This window comes from Cervus elaphus, chromosome 12, assembly GCF_910594005.1.
Source record: "Cervus elaphus chromosome 12, mCerEla1.1, whole genome shotgun sequence".
In the NCBI taxonomy this organism is placed as follows: domain Eukaryota; kingdom Metazoa; phylum Chordata; class Mammalia; order Artiodactyla; family Cervidae; genus Cervus; species Cervus elaphus.
Window position 1 is genome coordinate 28810614 of NC_057826.1, and position 15529 is coordinate 28826142.

Consider the following 15529-nt stretch of genomic DNA (forward strand, 5'->3'; position numbering starts at 1 on the left):
TTATTTAGACTTTCAGTACAGTATTGATTTCTTAAATATTTAGAAATATGTCACCTTACAGTTTAATTTGTGCTGCTACTGTTACTCTTCCCCTAATTCATTTGTGAGGGACATTTTTAGAACTGTGGTTCCAGATTGCCAATTCCCAGCTCTTCTGCAAAGGGAGATTGTGTTTGGAAACAGACTGGGAGCAATGGCGATAATCTCCATTCCCAGATAACTGCATGATTTCTTTACCCCAGATGCTACCACAGTTCACTGCATAGAATCCATTTCTATCAACAGGGCTAAATGCACGGAACAGGTACTGTTGTCCATTTTAAACGTGAGGAGATGTGGTATAAAGAGGTCACAGAACTTGCCCACAGCCACACAACTAATCAGTGGCTATTTCAGGCTTAAAACCCAAGTTGGCCTGACTCCAGAGCCCAGGGTCTGAGCCACTACACCACACTGCCAAAGCAGATCCCTCTGGATTCCACCAGGTGGATCAGGAATATGAGTGGACTTCACAGGGCCTTAGAGCTTCCTGGGGAGCTCAAACGGTAAAGAATCTGCCCACAGTGCGGGAGACCTGGCTTCAACCCCTGGGTTGGGAAGATCCCCTGGAGAAGGGTATGGCAACCCACTCCAGTACTCTTTGCCTGGAGAATTCCATGGACAGTGGAGGCTGGCAGGCTACAGTCCACAGACTTGCAAAGAGTCAGACACAACTGAGCAACTAACACACTCACAGGGCCTTGGAAACCCCTGAGCTTGTATAAATTTTCTGTGTCTGTACAGATTTTTATCTTTGTCTGTATTTTTTCCTGGGGAGAAGTTCTCTATATTTCATTAGATTTATTTGGAACAAGAAAAATAAAAATTCATCTGGATTCACAATTATGCTAGTGTTTGTTGACTGGTTACCAAGTATGGTTCTAAGCACTTAACATGTATTAAATCCTTTAATCCTTACAATAACTCTGAGCCACTAGCACTATTATCCCCATTTTATGATCAAAGAAACTGAGACACAGAGAGGCTGTCACTTGCCCTAGGTCACACAGCTGACCGTCGTGCAGGGATCCTATCCAGGCGAGTCCTTAGCATCTATGCCCTTATTAGACCACAGAGAACGAATGCCTTCTTCACAGATCTTCCAGTGTCTCGTGCATTTCCCTCCCTGAACCTGAGATGTTATCTCCCTGTTTCTATACACGATTCATGTAGTAGTTTTTCCTTCCTCCCCTTAAAGCTATTAATAAACTGGCTATGGATCTTACAAGAGGACACCCCAGAATAAAAATTAGCAACTGCCCCCAGGAGGATTAGTCATATTAGTGATTCACACTACCATAAAAATTATCTTAAAAGACTGTCATCCCTCTGGTTTGAAACCTGCACTTCATGGAGTTGGGGTTTTGAGTTAAAAGGAGGTCCTTCTGGTGGGGATAGGGACAGAGAAGTGACCAGGAGGTGACAGGGGATCCCACTGCCAGTCACTGAGTGTATGGGCGTGGTCAGAGTTTACATATACCTACTCTGCATCTGTGAGTACACACTTCTGTTCTAAATATGGACCAAGACACACTTGGCTTATATGTATTGATTAAGATGAATGACGTTTGAATGATGTGATACTTTCTCTGCATCTTTTGAGATAATGAGGCACAACCTAAATTGTTCCCAAATGGCTTTCATGGATTACTGTGTATGAAGACTAAACACACTTCATGGTTTTTCCCTTTACAGATGGAAAAATGGAGGTAAGAGCATCGGGCTACTTGTTCGGGGGATTCTAGGGGATTTAATATAAAGCTAAGGAGAGAGTTATGACTTTCCTCTCCCTGCTGAGGAATTAGCATTTTCCTGATTAAGTGACATTGAGACCAAAGACTGAAATAACAGAGCCTCAGAGATGAGAATTGAGTCTGCCCCAGGGTCCAGATGAGGTGAAAGACAACACAGGAAGCAAGTGCACTTAGAGCATGATGCCTTGGCCGGCACCAAACAGCCTTCATGGTTTAGGCTGAGTGGGTGTGGGAGGCCTGAAAAATACACGCTAGGCTGGCTTTCGAGAAAAGAAGATCTTATAATGTTTTTTTCTCTGAATGTTCAAATTCTGGCAGACTCCTACTTTCAGACCCATTAAAATTCAGGAAGGGAAAAAGGAAAAAAATTGAAACAGTTTTCAAAGAAGGAAAAAAAAATCAACAAACACACCCACTCTTGCAAAAATAAAATCCCACCCCAAGAAAACCTTTATGAAAATGTTTTTGAGCTTTTAAAAACAGAAGGGGTTGAAATGTCAATGGGGCACAGCCTGTGGACCATGGAATGACTATTAAATGTGGCATTCCCACCAGCGTCTGGGCATGAGTGTCTTAACTTTGATCCCTGGAGAGAAACAGCCCTGTTTCCTCCCTGGAAGAAGGAATAGAACCCATTTCTATGGATGGGCTAGATCCCACTGTGTTAATGTGGTTAGGTGGAGTGCAAGGAACAATTTGTTCTAATTCACTGCCTCAAAATAAGAGCCTCTCACTCTGGAAGTTTCCTTTCCAACCCACCCTCCCATGCAATCAACGGTCCAAGCCAAATCCTTCCTTCAGTCTCAGATTTCAGTTATATAAGCTGTTCTATCAAACAGACTCTTTCCAATTCAGACCAGGGTAAAAGAGCCATTTATACAAACAGCTAGTGGTTTATGTAACCAGAGCCACTCAGGTGCCTCAGGTGAACAATGGCAGGCGGATTCCGCAGCTCTGGGCTCTGATTATGGTGGAACTTTGTTCCAACAGCTGGACGCCTCCTAAGAGGTCTGTCCTTCCTGCAGTCTCTTTCCAGGTTAAAAAGCCTCATTGTAAGGTGCATGTTACTTTGCGTCCCTTGCAAATTCTTGTTCTTCATAGAGAACAGATTAAGCATTTTAATATCAGGGATCAATGGTAGATTTTACTCATGACGGTATGAAACTTCTGATGATCAAAGAAAGCTATGTATATTCAGAATTTCAATTTGAAAAATACAGAGAAATAAGAAAATTAAATCCACCTATAATTCCACTACCCAGAGTTAGTTACTTTTAACATTTTGTGTATATCCTTCTAGTCTTTTTTCTATGGATATCATATACATACATATCTACATGTACATGTAATGTACTATATATGTATACATATATTAAGGTGTACATGTATTAAAGTCATGCACATATACATAATATTTAAATGAATGATATATTACGACTATGCTGGTCATTCTATGTTTTACCCAACAATGACATTATCATCAACTCATTTTTTATCTTCATTTCTGTTGTCCTTCTAATGCCCCTGTGAGTTATCACCACCCGCATATAGCAGCTCGAATTTAAGGCCTCTGACGTCTGTGATGTGAAGCCCTGCCTTATGTCTCACTGCTATTAAATGCTTCCCTAAGGAAGGCTATGAATGACTGGCATTCCCATTGTATTCTATCTAACTCATCCCCTATTTCAGAGTGTTCAGAAAATTTCCATTTGTGGGGGGCATTCTAAATAATTCTGTGAGGAACATTCTCTCATATAAATATTTATACTACTATTCCCATAGTATAAAATCTTAAAAATGGAAATTCTGGGCCAAGGATATGCCCTTTTTGATGACTTTTTATTATATACTGCCAAAATGCTTTCCAGAAAGTGGAAATGAATTTATATTCCCATCAGCTACTGCTCAATATTCTAACCAAAGTCAGAGTTAGACTTATAAAATATAAATTTTTGTAATTTAAAAAAATGATTAAAAATGAAAGAAAATATCATTCTCAAGTTGCTCTCCTCAGGAAAATAAAAATACATACAAAAAATGTTTGAAAATCTGAAAAAAAAAAAAAAAAGAAAAGAAAATCTGCCTATTCTCTCATTTACAATTATAACATTTCTAGAAAAAAATCACTGGGGGACTAAAGTATATTTGTGAACTGCTAGGGCTTCCCAGGTGGATCAGTGGTAAAGAACCAGCCTGCCAATGCAGTGATACAGGAGACACGAGTTCAGTCCCTGGGTCCAGAAGATTCCCTGGAGGAGGAAATGGCAACCCACTCTAGTATTCTTACCTGGAAAATTCCATGGACAGAAGAACCTGGTGGGCTATAATCCACAGGGTCGCAAAGAGTTGGACACGACCCAGCGACTAATCACGCCACAAACACACACACAGACACAGACACACTAGATTGATGTGATGAATTCACCTTCAGCCCCCAAAGCATAAACCCTCCAGTTATTTTTTCCCTCCCTGTTTCCCCCTGCCCTGCAGACCCAGCCACAGCTTCTAATCACCAATCCTCCACAGGCTCATGGGAAGAGGCAGCCTCTAACAACACAGCAGAAGGGAACTTGCAGGATGGGGAGCAAAAAGGGCTCAGGTTCGCTGCTGTCAGCAAAAAGCTCCTATAAACAGAGAAACACATTAAGCCCTTCTGTTAATATGCTGTCTAGACTTGAAAAGATTGCTTTTCTCTCTGTCTTCTAAGCTTCAACTTTTGACCTTGTTTCTGTCCTTGTGTCTGTACTGGACTCAAGCAATTCTTCAACAGTCAATTTACTGAATTACTTGTCACCTAAGCTACTGCAGTGACTGGGTGGGGACATGATCTCTATGAAATGAATGGAAAACTTGACGACACTTGACCCCCAAGGCAGAAAATGCAGGGAGTCCCCCTTCTTCTGGTTTAAGGGTAAAATGACACTCTCCCCAGAAACTGGAGCAGATAATCCCTTTGTTGATTGTGGATGGAATCTTGGAAGGTACTGGAGGGAGGATTGAGAAGAAGAGCTTATGAGTTCCACACTTGGGGATAGAAACCAGTTCCTAGCAACATGAATGTGAGTCTTTTTTTGGATTATGTTTTACTCTGGGACGTTTCTTCTTCCTCTCCACATTCCCAGGGCCTTCATGCTAACAGCTAGTTGCTCAAGTCTCTCTCCAAGACATAATATTTATTAAGCATGCCAGGCATTTCTAAACACTCATCTAACTGTTCTCTTCTAATCCTCCCAACTGCAATATTACAAGGTAGATACTCCTGTTATTATCATTCCTGTTATACAAATGGAGAAACTGAAGCAGTAAGAAGTTATGGAACTACCTGGGTCACAGGGGTTCTGGCAGCCACTATGGAAGATGGTATGGAGATTCCTTAAAAAATTAGGAGTAAAACCACCATTTGACCCAGCAATCCCACTCCTAGGCATATACCCTGAGGAAACCAAAACTGAAAAAGACACATGGATCCCATTGTTCATTGCAGCACTTTTTACAATAGCTAGAACATGAAAGCAACTTAGATATCCATTGACAGATGAATGGATAAAGAAGTTGTGGTACATACACACAATGGAATATTACTCAGCCATAAAAAGGAGCGCATTTGAGTCAGTTCTGATGAGGTGGATGAATCTAGAACCTATTATGCAGAGTGAAGTAAGTCAGAAAGAGAAAGAGAAATATTATATTCTAACAAATATGTACAGAATCCAGAAAAATGGTACTGAAGAATTTATTTACAGGGCAACAATGGAGAAACAGACATAGAGAATAGACTTATGGACATGGGGAGAGGGGAGGAGAGGGTGAGATGTATGGAAAGAGTAACATGGAAACTTACATTACCATGTGTAAAATAGATAGCCAAAAGGAATTTGCTGTATGTCTCAGGAAACTCAAACAGGGGCTCTGTATCAATCTAGAGGGGTGGGATGGGGAGGGAGATGGGAGGGAGGTTCTAAAGGGAGGGGATATATGAATACCTATGGCCAATTCATGTTAAGGTTTGACAGAAAACAACAAAATTCTGTAAAGCAATTATCCTTCAATAAAAAATAATTAAAAGAAAAGAAGTTATGAAACTAGAAGATCATGAAGGCAAATGTCTGACTCTTAGAGTCAAAGGCTTAACCAGTGTTCTATGCTGCCAATCAATCTAGATTTGTTGTTGTTGTTCTAGATTTTTCTTCTCCATCATCAAAAAAAAATAATTTGTCCCCTTAATCTATCTGGGCCTGGCAAAGTTGGCTAAATTAACCCAATAAACACATTTAGTCTGCTAATGGTTAATGATGGACTGAAGCATTACCCGTATCAGTGATTGCATAGTTCTTTAGAACTTTCACAGTTAAAAGACTAGTGGTGGCATCCAAGGATACCTGAGAAAGACATGTTGGTGGGAGGGGTTGATGGTAGTAGGAGGTGATGGGGAGATGGGGATAGATTAATCTTCAGTGGGGGACCTCTGTCAGTCAATGGCTTAGTTAGCACACAGAACAAGACAAGCCCTGGATGTAATATTTAGGCCTTTATTAGGAATGACCAAAAGCTCAGCTGTTTGTCTCACAAGAAAGTATTTCAGAGAACTCAGAAGTGCTTAATGACAACCATCATCTGCCAACCACTGCCAAACACCATGCTCTGTGGGAATCACATAATTCCACAGTCTATCCACAACATCCAGTTTTCCAGCACATTTTTGTGATTAAGGACAGCAAGAGGAGTATGACAGGATTGCCCCATACAAATCTGTCACCCCAACTGGGAACAACCCAATTGAAACATCACAAACCCACAAGAAGTTGTCACATCCTTTCTATTTGATTGACCCACAACATCCTGCAAACACTTTCCTCTCCCGACTCTCTCTGGGGCCAGAGCAGACTGTGGAAGAGAAAAGATGACTTGATGAAGGGTGTGGCCAAGAAAAAATATAATCTTTGGCTTGAAGATGTATATTTTGGTCTGGACAAGTGTATTTGAAAGATTTTAATGAGTCACGAAGGCCGTGCTGACACTTAGAACAATATTTTTCATGCTTTTTAGGGTGAATTACTAACACAGTAATTCCTGGGTCAGGAATAGCCCCTGGAAAAGGAAATGGCAACCTACTCCAGTATTCTTGCCTGGAGAATCCCATGGACAGAGAAACCTGGCAGGCTACAGTCCATGAAGTCGCAAGAGTCAGACACGACTGAGTGACTTTCACTACTACTACTACTAACACAGTGCCTGGCTTAGAGAAATGCCTGTTGGTTGAAAGAGCAAGTGAGTACTGAGAACCTGACATGATGTAATTCACCTACAGTTAAGACTGTGCTGGAACAGAGGTGAACCTTTAGTGGGGTCTTGAAGGGGCGTGAGACTTGGACTGTAAAGAAAGCTGAGCACCGAAGAATTGATGTTTTTGAACTGCAGTGTTGGAGAAGACTCTTGAGAGTCCCTTGGACTGCAAGGAGATCCAACCAGTCCATCCTAAAGGAGATCAGTCCTGAATATTCATTGGAAGGACTGATGCTGAAGCTGCAACTCCAATACTTGATGGCCACCTGATGGGAAGAATGGACTCCTTGGAAAAGACCCTGATGCTGGGAAAGATTGAAGGTGGGAGGAGAAGGGGACGACAGACGATGAGATGGCTGGATGGCATCACCAACTCAATGGACATGAGTCTGAGTAAACTCCGGGAGCTGGTGATAGACAGGGAGGCCTGACGTGCTGCAGTCTGTGGGATCACAAAGAGTCGGACATGACTGAGTGCCTGAACTGAACTGAACTGAACTGAAGGGGCTTCCAGAATTTGGTAAATGATTGTCCTTTCGTCAGTCGCTTCTATAAGCCACATCAGTTGATCCAGGCAATTTGCTTCTCATTAAAAATACTCCCATTCTGGGACTTCCCTGGTGGTCCTGTGGCTAAGACTCTGCACTCCCAATGCAGCAGGCCTGGGTTCCATCTCTGGTCAGAGAAGTAGATCCCACATGCTGTAACTAAGAGTTCATATCCCGCAACCAAAAAAAAAAAAGAAAGAAAGAAAAAAGGTGTTGCATGCCACAATTAAAAGATCCCACATGCTGCAATGAAGATTGAAGATCCTTTGTCCCACAACTATGACCCAGCACAGTCGGATACATATGTACATACACACATACATACATATTAAAAAACACTCCCATTCCTGAGATTATATTTATATTTTTCAAGACTATGCATGTCCACTAGAGATTGTTGTTTTGCCTTGCTTATTTTTATAAGCTGACTGAAAACAGGAGTTTCCATGTTATGCTGCAATAACTAGACAGACAATATCTGCTCATAGGCATGTAGAGCCACCTCCTCCAGAGCCTCGGGGAGCTCATGAATGCTATTATGCACCCAGGCTCTTTGCCCCATGACCCCTTCCCAGGGGACAGAGGAGGAGTTTCTGTGCCCTGGAGTCTTTGTAGTGCATCACTTCTAGACATCAAGAGCTGCCCCTCTTCAGTTCGTCTGATTCCTGTTATGACGTGTTTAGCAAGATGCTCTGCTGGGGCCTCATGTCACCCTCTCGACTTGGCAGGTGGCAATTCTGAGGTCCCAGGAGAATGAATTTCTCAAGCCCACAGTGTGGGAGGGAGTGGTAAAACAGAAATCAGTTCAAAGAGTTTTATTTCCCAACAGGAAGTTCTAGAGCTAGGACTACAAAGCACACATGCCATTACAAGTCTGTATGCGTCAACCCCGCCCCCCCCAAACACTGTCCTATGAGCCACACATTCTTTTTCAGAACTCAGATTAAAACAAAATCCAGTGTAAATCCACTGAAATTTAATGGAGAGAGCATTTTCCTAGTGCCAGAGCACTGTGGTATTCACCCTCGTAAAAGTGGATTTTGATGTAGAGGGGTCGCTATAAAAGCATGATTAAAATGATAGCCTGAAAGCTCAGCAAGCTGGCAAGTGTGTGAGCTGCCTCTGAGAATGTGCGAATGTATCAGAAGGTGAGATCCTGCTGAGAAAGTCTGATTTTGGAGCCTGCATTCAGAGGAAAAGCCTTAGCACAAAGTTTGGTGCTCCAAAGGGCCCTGCCAACTTACCAAATACAGGTTAAGGAACATGTCAACCCCTCCCCCATTGTGAGCCACTCTTAGGGACTTGCTTCTAAAGAGCTGAGTATGGAAAGGGGGTAGGGGGAAGGAAGTCAATTCTCAATGGAGAAACCTGGTAAACATCACCCCAGCCAGGTGATCAAGGTCAATGTCAACAGCAATAAGTCATGTTGACAGCAGGTACCTGCTAATCTGATGTGATGAGAATAACAGTAACAGCTCTGTGGTCTTTGGACTGCAAGGAGGTCAAACCAGTTAATCCTAAAAGAAATCAACTGTGAATGCTCATTGGTAGAACTGATGCTGAAGCTCTTGGCCAGTACTTTGGCCACCTGATGCAAAGAGTTGACTCACTGGTAAAGGCCTTGGTGTTAGGAAAGATTGAAGGCAAAAGGAGAAAGGGATGGCAGAGGATGAGATGGTTAGATAGCATCACCGACTCAATGGACATGAATTTAAGCAAACTCTGGGAGGTAGAGGAGGACAGGGGAGCCTGGCATGCTTCAGTCCATGGCATCAGACATGACTTAGCTACTGAACAACAGCAGCAACAGATCTGTGGTCTTCCTCTCAGCCTAATTATGAGGAGAACATCAAACAAACCCCCAAAATACCCAACCCAGCACTCCTCAAATCTGTCAGCATCATTAAATACAAGAAAATTCTAGGGAAATGCAACTAAACACCACAATGAGATGTCACCTCACCACTGTCATTCAGAAGACAAGACACAACAGGTGCTGGTGAGGCTGTGGTGAAAAGGGAATCCTTACACATGGTTGGTGGGAATATCAATTAAGCCCAACCACTGTGGAAAACAATAGGGAGGTTTCTCAACAAATTAATTCCATCTCTAGTTATATACCCAAAGGAAATGAAAATAGGAGATATATATACCTCCAGGTTTATCACAGCAATTATTCACAATAGCCAAGATATGCAACCAACTCAAATGCCCATCAATGGACAGATGGATAAGAAAGATGTAGTATATACACACAATGGAATATTATCCAGCCATGAGAAAGAAGGAAATCCTTCCATTTGCAAAAACATGGATGGACTTTGAGCACATTATGACAAGAAAGATAAGTCAGACAGAAACACCTTTATGTAGAACCTAAAAAGTCAAACTGTAAACAAACAAACAATATAAAATGGTGGTTACCAGGGGAGTTGGGGCAGAGGGATAAGACAGATGGTGTTTAATGGTACAAACTTGTAATGAGTTCTAAATAAGCCACAGAGATATAATAGACTGTATATGGAATATAGACAATAGTATTGTACTATAAGTATGTAATGTGATAAATATCATTACAATGGAAATCATATTATAATATATAAATAGATCAAAGCAACACCATGCTATAACCTTAAATTTACACAAGGTTTTATGTCAGTTCAGTTCAGTTGCTCAGTCGCATCCGACTCTTCGCAACCCCATGAACCATAGCACGCCAGGCCTCCCTCTCCATCACCAACTCCCGGAGTCCACCCAAACTAATGTCCATCATGTTGGTGATGCCATCCAACCATCTCATCCTCCGTCGTCCCCTTCTCCTCCTGCCCTCAATCTTTCCCAGCATCAGAGGCTTTTCAAATAAGTCAGCTCTTCGCATCAGGTGGCCAAAGTATTAGAGTTTCAGCTTCAACATCAGTCCTTCCAAAGAACATCCCGGACTGATCTCTAACTGGTTGGATCTCCTTGCAGTCCAAGGCACTCTCAAGAGTCTTCTCCAACACCACAGTTCAAAAGCATCAATTCTTCAGTGATCAGCTCTCTTTATAGTCCAACTCTCACATCCACACATGACCACTGGAAAAACCATAGCCTTGACTAGAAGGACCTTTGTTGACAAAGTAATGTCTCTGCTTTTTAATATGTTGTCTAGGTTGGTCATAACTTTCCTTCCAAGGAGTAAGTGTCTTCTAATTTCATGGCTGCAATCACCATCTGCAGTGATTTTGGAGCCCAGAAAAATAAAGTCAGCCACTGTTTCCACTGTTTCCCCATCTATTTGCCATGAAGTGATGGGACCGGATGCCATGATCTTAGTTTTCTGAATGTTGAGAAAGCCAACACTGAGAAGTTTAAGCCAACTTCTTCACTCTCCTCTTTCACTTTTATCAACCACCTTTATCCAATAAAAATTTAATTTAAAAAAAAAGTAAAAATCTGTAAAACTATCACAACCAAGAGGAGCCAAAAAGATATGATGACCAATGTAGCATCCTAGTGGGATCCTGGACCAGAAAAAGGACATTCATGAAAGATGAATAGTGTAAAATTTAGTTCATACTTACATACAATGCTCATTTCTTGATTGTGACAAATATACATGGTAGTATAAGATAATACCAATAGAAGAAATTGGATGAGGAGAATACAAAAGCTTTTTATATTATCTCTGCAATGCTTCTGTAAATCTAAAGCTATTCTAAAATAAAAGGCTTATTTTAAACACAGGTAGAAAAAGAAGCACTGAAAGGATATACAAACACTAATACAAGTGGTTACACATAGCAGATGGGGATAGGGATGGATCCACTGAGTCAGGGGTGGGAGTAAGACTTCTCAACATATATAATTTTAATACCATTTTGAGTTATACACAATGTAAATGTATTACCTATTTTTTTTAAATACACAATCTAGGTTTGCAGATTGTTTAGACATATTGAATTGGGAACATCAATGACAAAGATTAAGCTTATTAGGCAAAAAGCTAATTTTTAAAAAATGGAGCCAGTGTCCCAAGTGAAGGCCAGACATGTGAGTATAAGGTTGCACTCCCCCACAAGGACCTGTTTGTGGCTGCCTGTCTGGACCATGGAACTGTGAGTGTGAAGCTTTGAAAAACCAATTTGGCTCTGAGGGGCCTCCAGAGGGATAGCTCTTTTGCAAGGCTCTGGCCCTTCCCCTCTGGGTGCTGACTTTCTACCACTGTTTATGACAAGCAGCGCCTCTCGCCCCCTCTGCTGCAAAGGTGCCATGTCAGACAGGAAGCGTGGGGTTGTATATTGTAGACTTGAGTCCTAATAAATAAATTCAGAGGCTGATATCACACTGTATAATGGAGTGTGGGAAAAGAGCAATAAAGATCAGGCAACAGAGTCTTCCCAGGAGGCTGGGGAGGAGGGCAGGAACTGGGGAAAAGCTGAACTTGGGCCAAATGGTAGGAGCCTGAGGTGAAGTAGTAGGCCTCAGGCCATGGAAATTGCGCTAAGCTCACCTCAGTCATGGCCTCAAAGCAAGACACTCTAGACGGTCTGAAAGCTAAAGAAATGGGTTGGAGGGAACTCTGTCGCTTCATTTTAAACCCAAATCAAAAGTGAAATCTTTAACTCACAGCTTCTTCTTGTCTCTGTGATGTCGGCCACTTTATAGGGCTCGCTGGTGGAAAGCATACAGAATCTGAAGGTTCCAACAATCTCTTCTTGCTGTGTAAAGGTTCCCCAGTATTGTACCGTTCCTACTCCCTTCTCCTGGATCCTTTCCTGTGTTGAAACTGTTGAAATGGGTGAGACTGGGGTGCTTTTCACTTCTAAAAGCCTATGAAATATCTTTGCTTGAGGGGAATTGGGTTTCAGAGCTTAAGTCTCCTGCCGCAATTCAACAAGATGAAGAGTTGGCTGGTTGGTGCAAAGTTTAAAAAAAAGAGAGAGTCAATAGCACTTTTTTAAAAGTTAAAGAAAAAAAAAAAAGTGTGTCCTGACAGGACGAAAATATCTCCCAAGTTTTCCAGTTCTCCTAAATATAATGGGTGTGAAACTGGCCACTGGGAATAAAATATGGAAACAGGAATAGATTAATTAGTTGAATCTTTGAGGTTCAAATTTCATGAGCTCATGAGAGCTCTTTGGTTTCCTGAGAAGACAGAATATATGCAAGAAGCTGAAAGCTTTGTGTTCATGCAGAGTTTATTTTCTCAAATGCCGCTTATCCATTATAAAACTAACAGTCTTTGCTGAGAGATCATCTCATGAAACATTTCAGGTGGAAGTAGGATGTTTTATGCAATCATAAATCCCATGAGGAAACCCATCCAAAACTCAAGTGATTCACACACAGAAAGGTTCATGGAGCTGTTCATGTTTGGACTCACAATTCTCGGGAGACACATTTGCTTGTTTGATAAACCAGAAAGAACAGTGTTTCTTGAGCAAGGATTTTAATACAGGAAATATGAGTTTAGTCTGTATCTCTCCAAGTCCATGTGTATGAGGGAATTTTGAAGTAAAATGCCACTTGAGTCTCCAAAACATAGTTAAAAGAAATATATGTAAGGATGCTAGTGAGGAAAATGCTTCTTTGGTCTGTACCACATAGAAGAAATATCAAAAATGCACACATGCTAACATGAAGAACAGAAGTGAAGCAAGATGCTGAGCAACCGAGAATCATTTCAAAGATACGGATTTGGCTAAAAAGTTCATTCGCCTTTTTTTCATAACATTTTATGGAAAAACCCAAATGAACTTTTTGGCCAACCCAGTATTTGCCTGTGAAAATCTGTCTCAATGGCCCTGGACACACTAGTTTCTTGATAAAACCCAGCACCACACATCAAATTTTGTAACAGAGGGGAGGCTCAGAACCAGTCTGACAGCTTTTCTGGGATTATAAAAGGGGAAAATATCACTTTACAGGATCTGCTTTTCAGAGGCGGCCTCAGCACTATGCAGAGACAAGGGCCAGGCCAGACAGTGCTGGGAGGGAGCCCTGTGTGGGTGACTCTGTCCCCCCCACCGGGACCCCAGAGAACTCAGCTAAAGAGGATATCACACGGGGAAGCAATCTCTGTGGACTGTTTGGATCGTAAATACTCTCCCAAGCAGCCTTTTAACAAAAAGTCACCTGGGGGAAAAGGCACCAGTAACTCTTCCTTCTCCCTTCTGGTGAATGTTTTAGAAAATGACACTGCAGAGCTGCAGCAAGAAGGAAAAGGAAGGCAGCCTGCAGTGCCTGGCTCGGAGGAAGGATGCTACCCTTCTGAGGAGCAAGAAGATAAGAGCTGCTGCAAAGGCAGTGGTGGTCCCAGCCATGAGGTTACCCATGGGACCTCAGACCGCTTCCAGGAGACAGAATCAACATAGGAGGAATGCAGGAGGTCAGATCCCAGACCTCAGACAGGGATCGCCCTAACATGCCTCCTGTTCTCTCACAAAGAAGGAGAGGAGCGAAGGACAGAAGAGAATGGGGAAGCACATGAGGGGAATAAGATGATGTGCAAATTTTTCCCAAGAAGATGAGGCCCAAAAAAGAAAGAGAGAAAAATGATAATTAAAATGTGAAAAGCAGAACTTATTGTGACAGTATCTAACGTCTAAACCCAACTCCGGTGATTTTTGTCTGAGCTTATGGCTAATAATATTAATTTAAAGGAAAATCCCTAGGGAATTCCCTAAGGGAAAATCCCTAAGCAGCCAAAAAGACAACTTCCAGGAAGTCAATGTCTCTTGTCCATAGGGGATCTGGCAGCTGTGTTTCTCTCATTCTTGATCACTGGCAGGTTTTCCAGTTCCCTACAAGCCAACTGCTGCCCACTGACACCCCACCTTCTCTTTGCCTTCATCCTATTAATATTTCTCTTTATTTCTTTTAACCCTGCACATTTGTCCTAAATTTGAAGCTCAAAGATTCATTTTTAAACAAATGACCTGCCACTACAGCATGCAATTTTTATAAATGTCTGTCCAGCATAACAGCACCAAGTAATAAGATTCAAATCCCCAAAGCAACATTATTCTGCCAACCCCTCCCTTTCCCCCAGACTTACCAGAGTGTGGGACATCTGCCAGGGAAATACAATAAAATGTGGGAACAGGAATAAATAAAAATAAAAATTTAAATTCTGAATCTTTGCCTGTTTAATTGTCCTTTTCAATTTTTAATCCCTTTCTTTCCCTTCTTGATCACACCATCAGATTCTCTGTTGTTACCTATCATTGTTTTTGCCTCCTGTGCTGATGATGTTAATGTATCTGCCCTTTCTTTATGAATTTTCCAGGCAAGCAGATAGCCTGCACCATTGGAATAATTCCCTCTCTTGCCTTTTCTTATTGTATCTTCTGCGTGGAGTTGGTGCTTCTAACCAAGCTCTCCTCTGTCTTTTGTGTTCTGTGCCATGTTCTATCTCTTGGTTTCCTCATTGTTGACACTTGCAAATCTTACTAATTCATCTCACAATGTTTCCTTCTGTCACTGTTTGTAAACTCCACCACCATTTCCTGTTGTATTTCTTGAGGATAATCCTTTTAATACTCAGATGCCCTGCTCTTCCTAACTGGCATGAGGGGTGATTTGGGGCTTCCTTTACCTTTACCCAATCTAGTAAACTTTGAATACTGTGGGGTTTTTTTCCCTCCTGTTTAGTCCACCAGCTATACCTCTGTCTGAGATGATCAAAAAACTTTCCCTTTTGGGTGGACACCTCCCAGCTGGACTTTGCCACCTGACAGGAGAGGTATCCTTAGGCAGGATTATCAGCCGCATTCACCACTAACATAACCATTTGGGGTTGGGGTACATGCAACAGGATGTTGGGGTTTGCTGTTGGAATGACTGGGAGAAAAGGGGGATCCTGGGGTCCCAGGACTGTGCCTTTCCAAGGGTTCTCTAGGACCATGCAACAGCTCTTGTCAT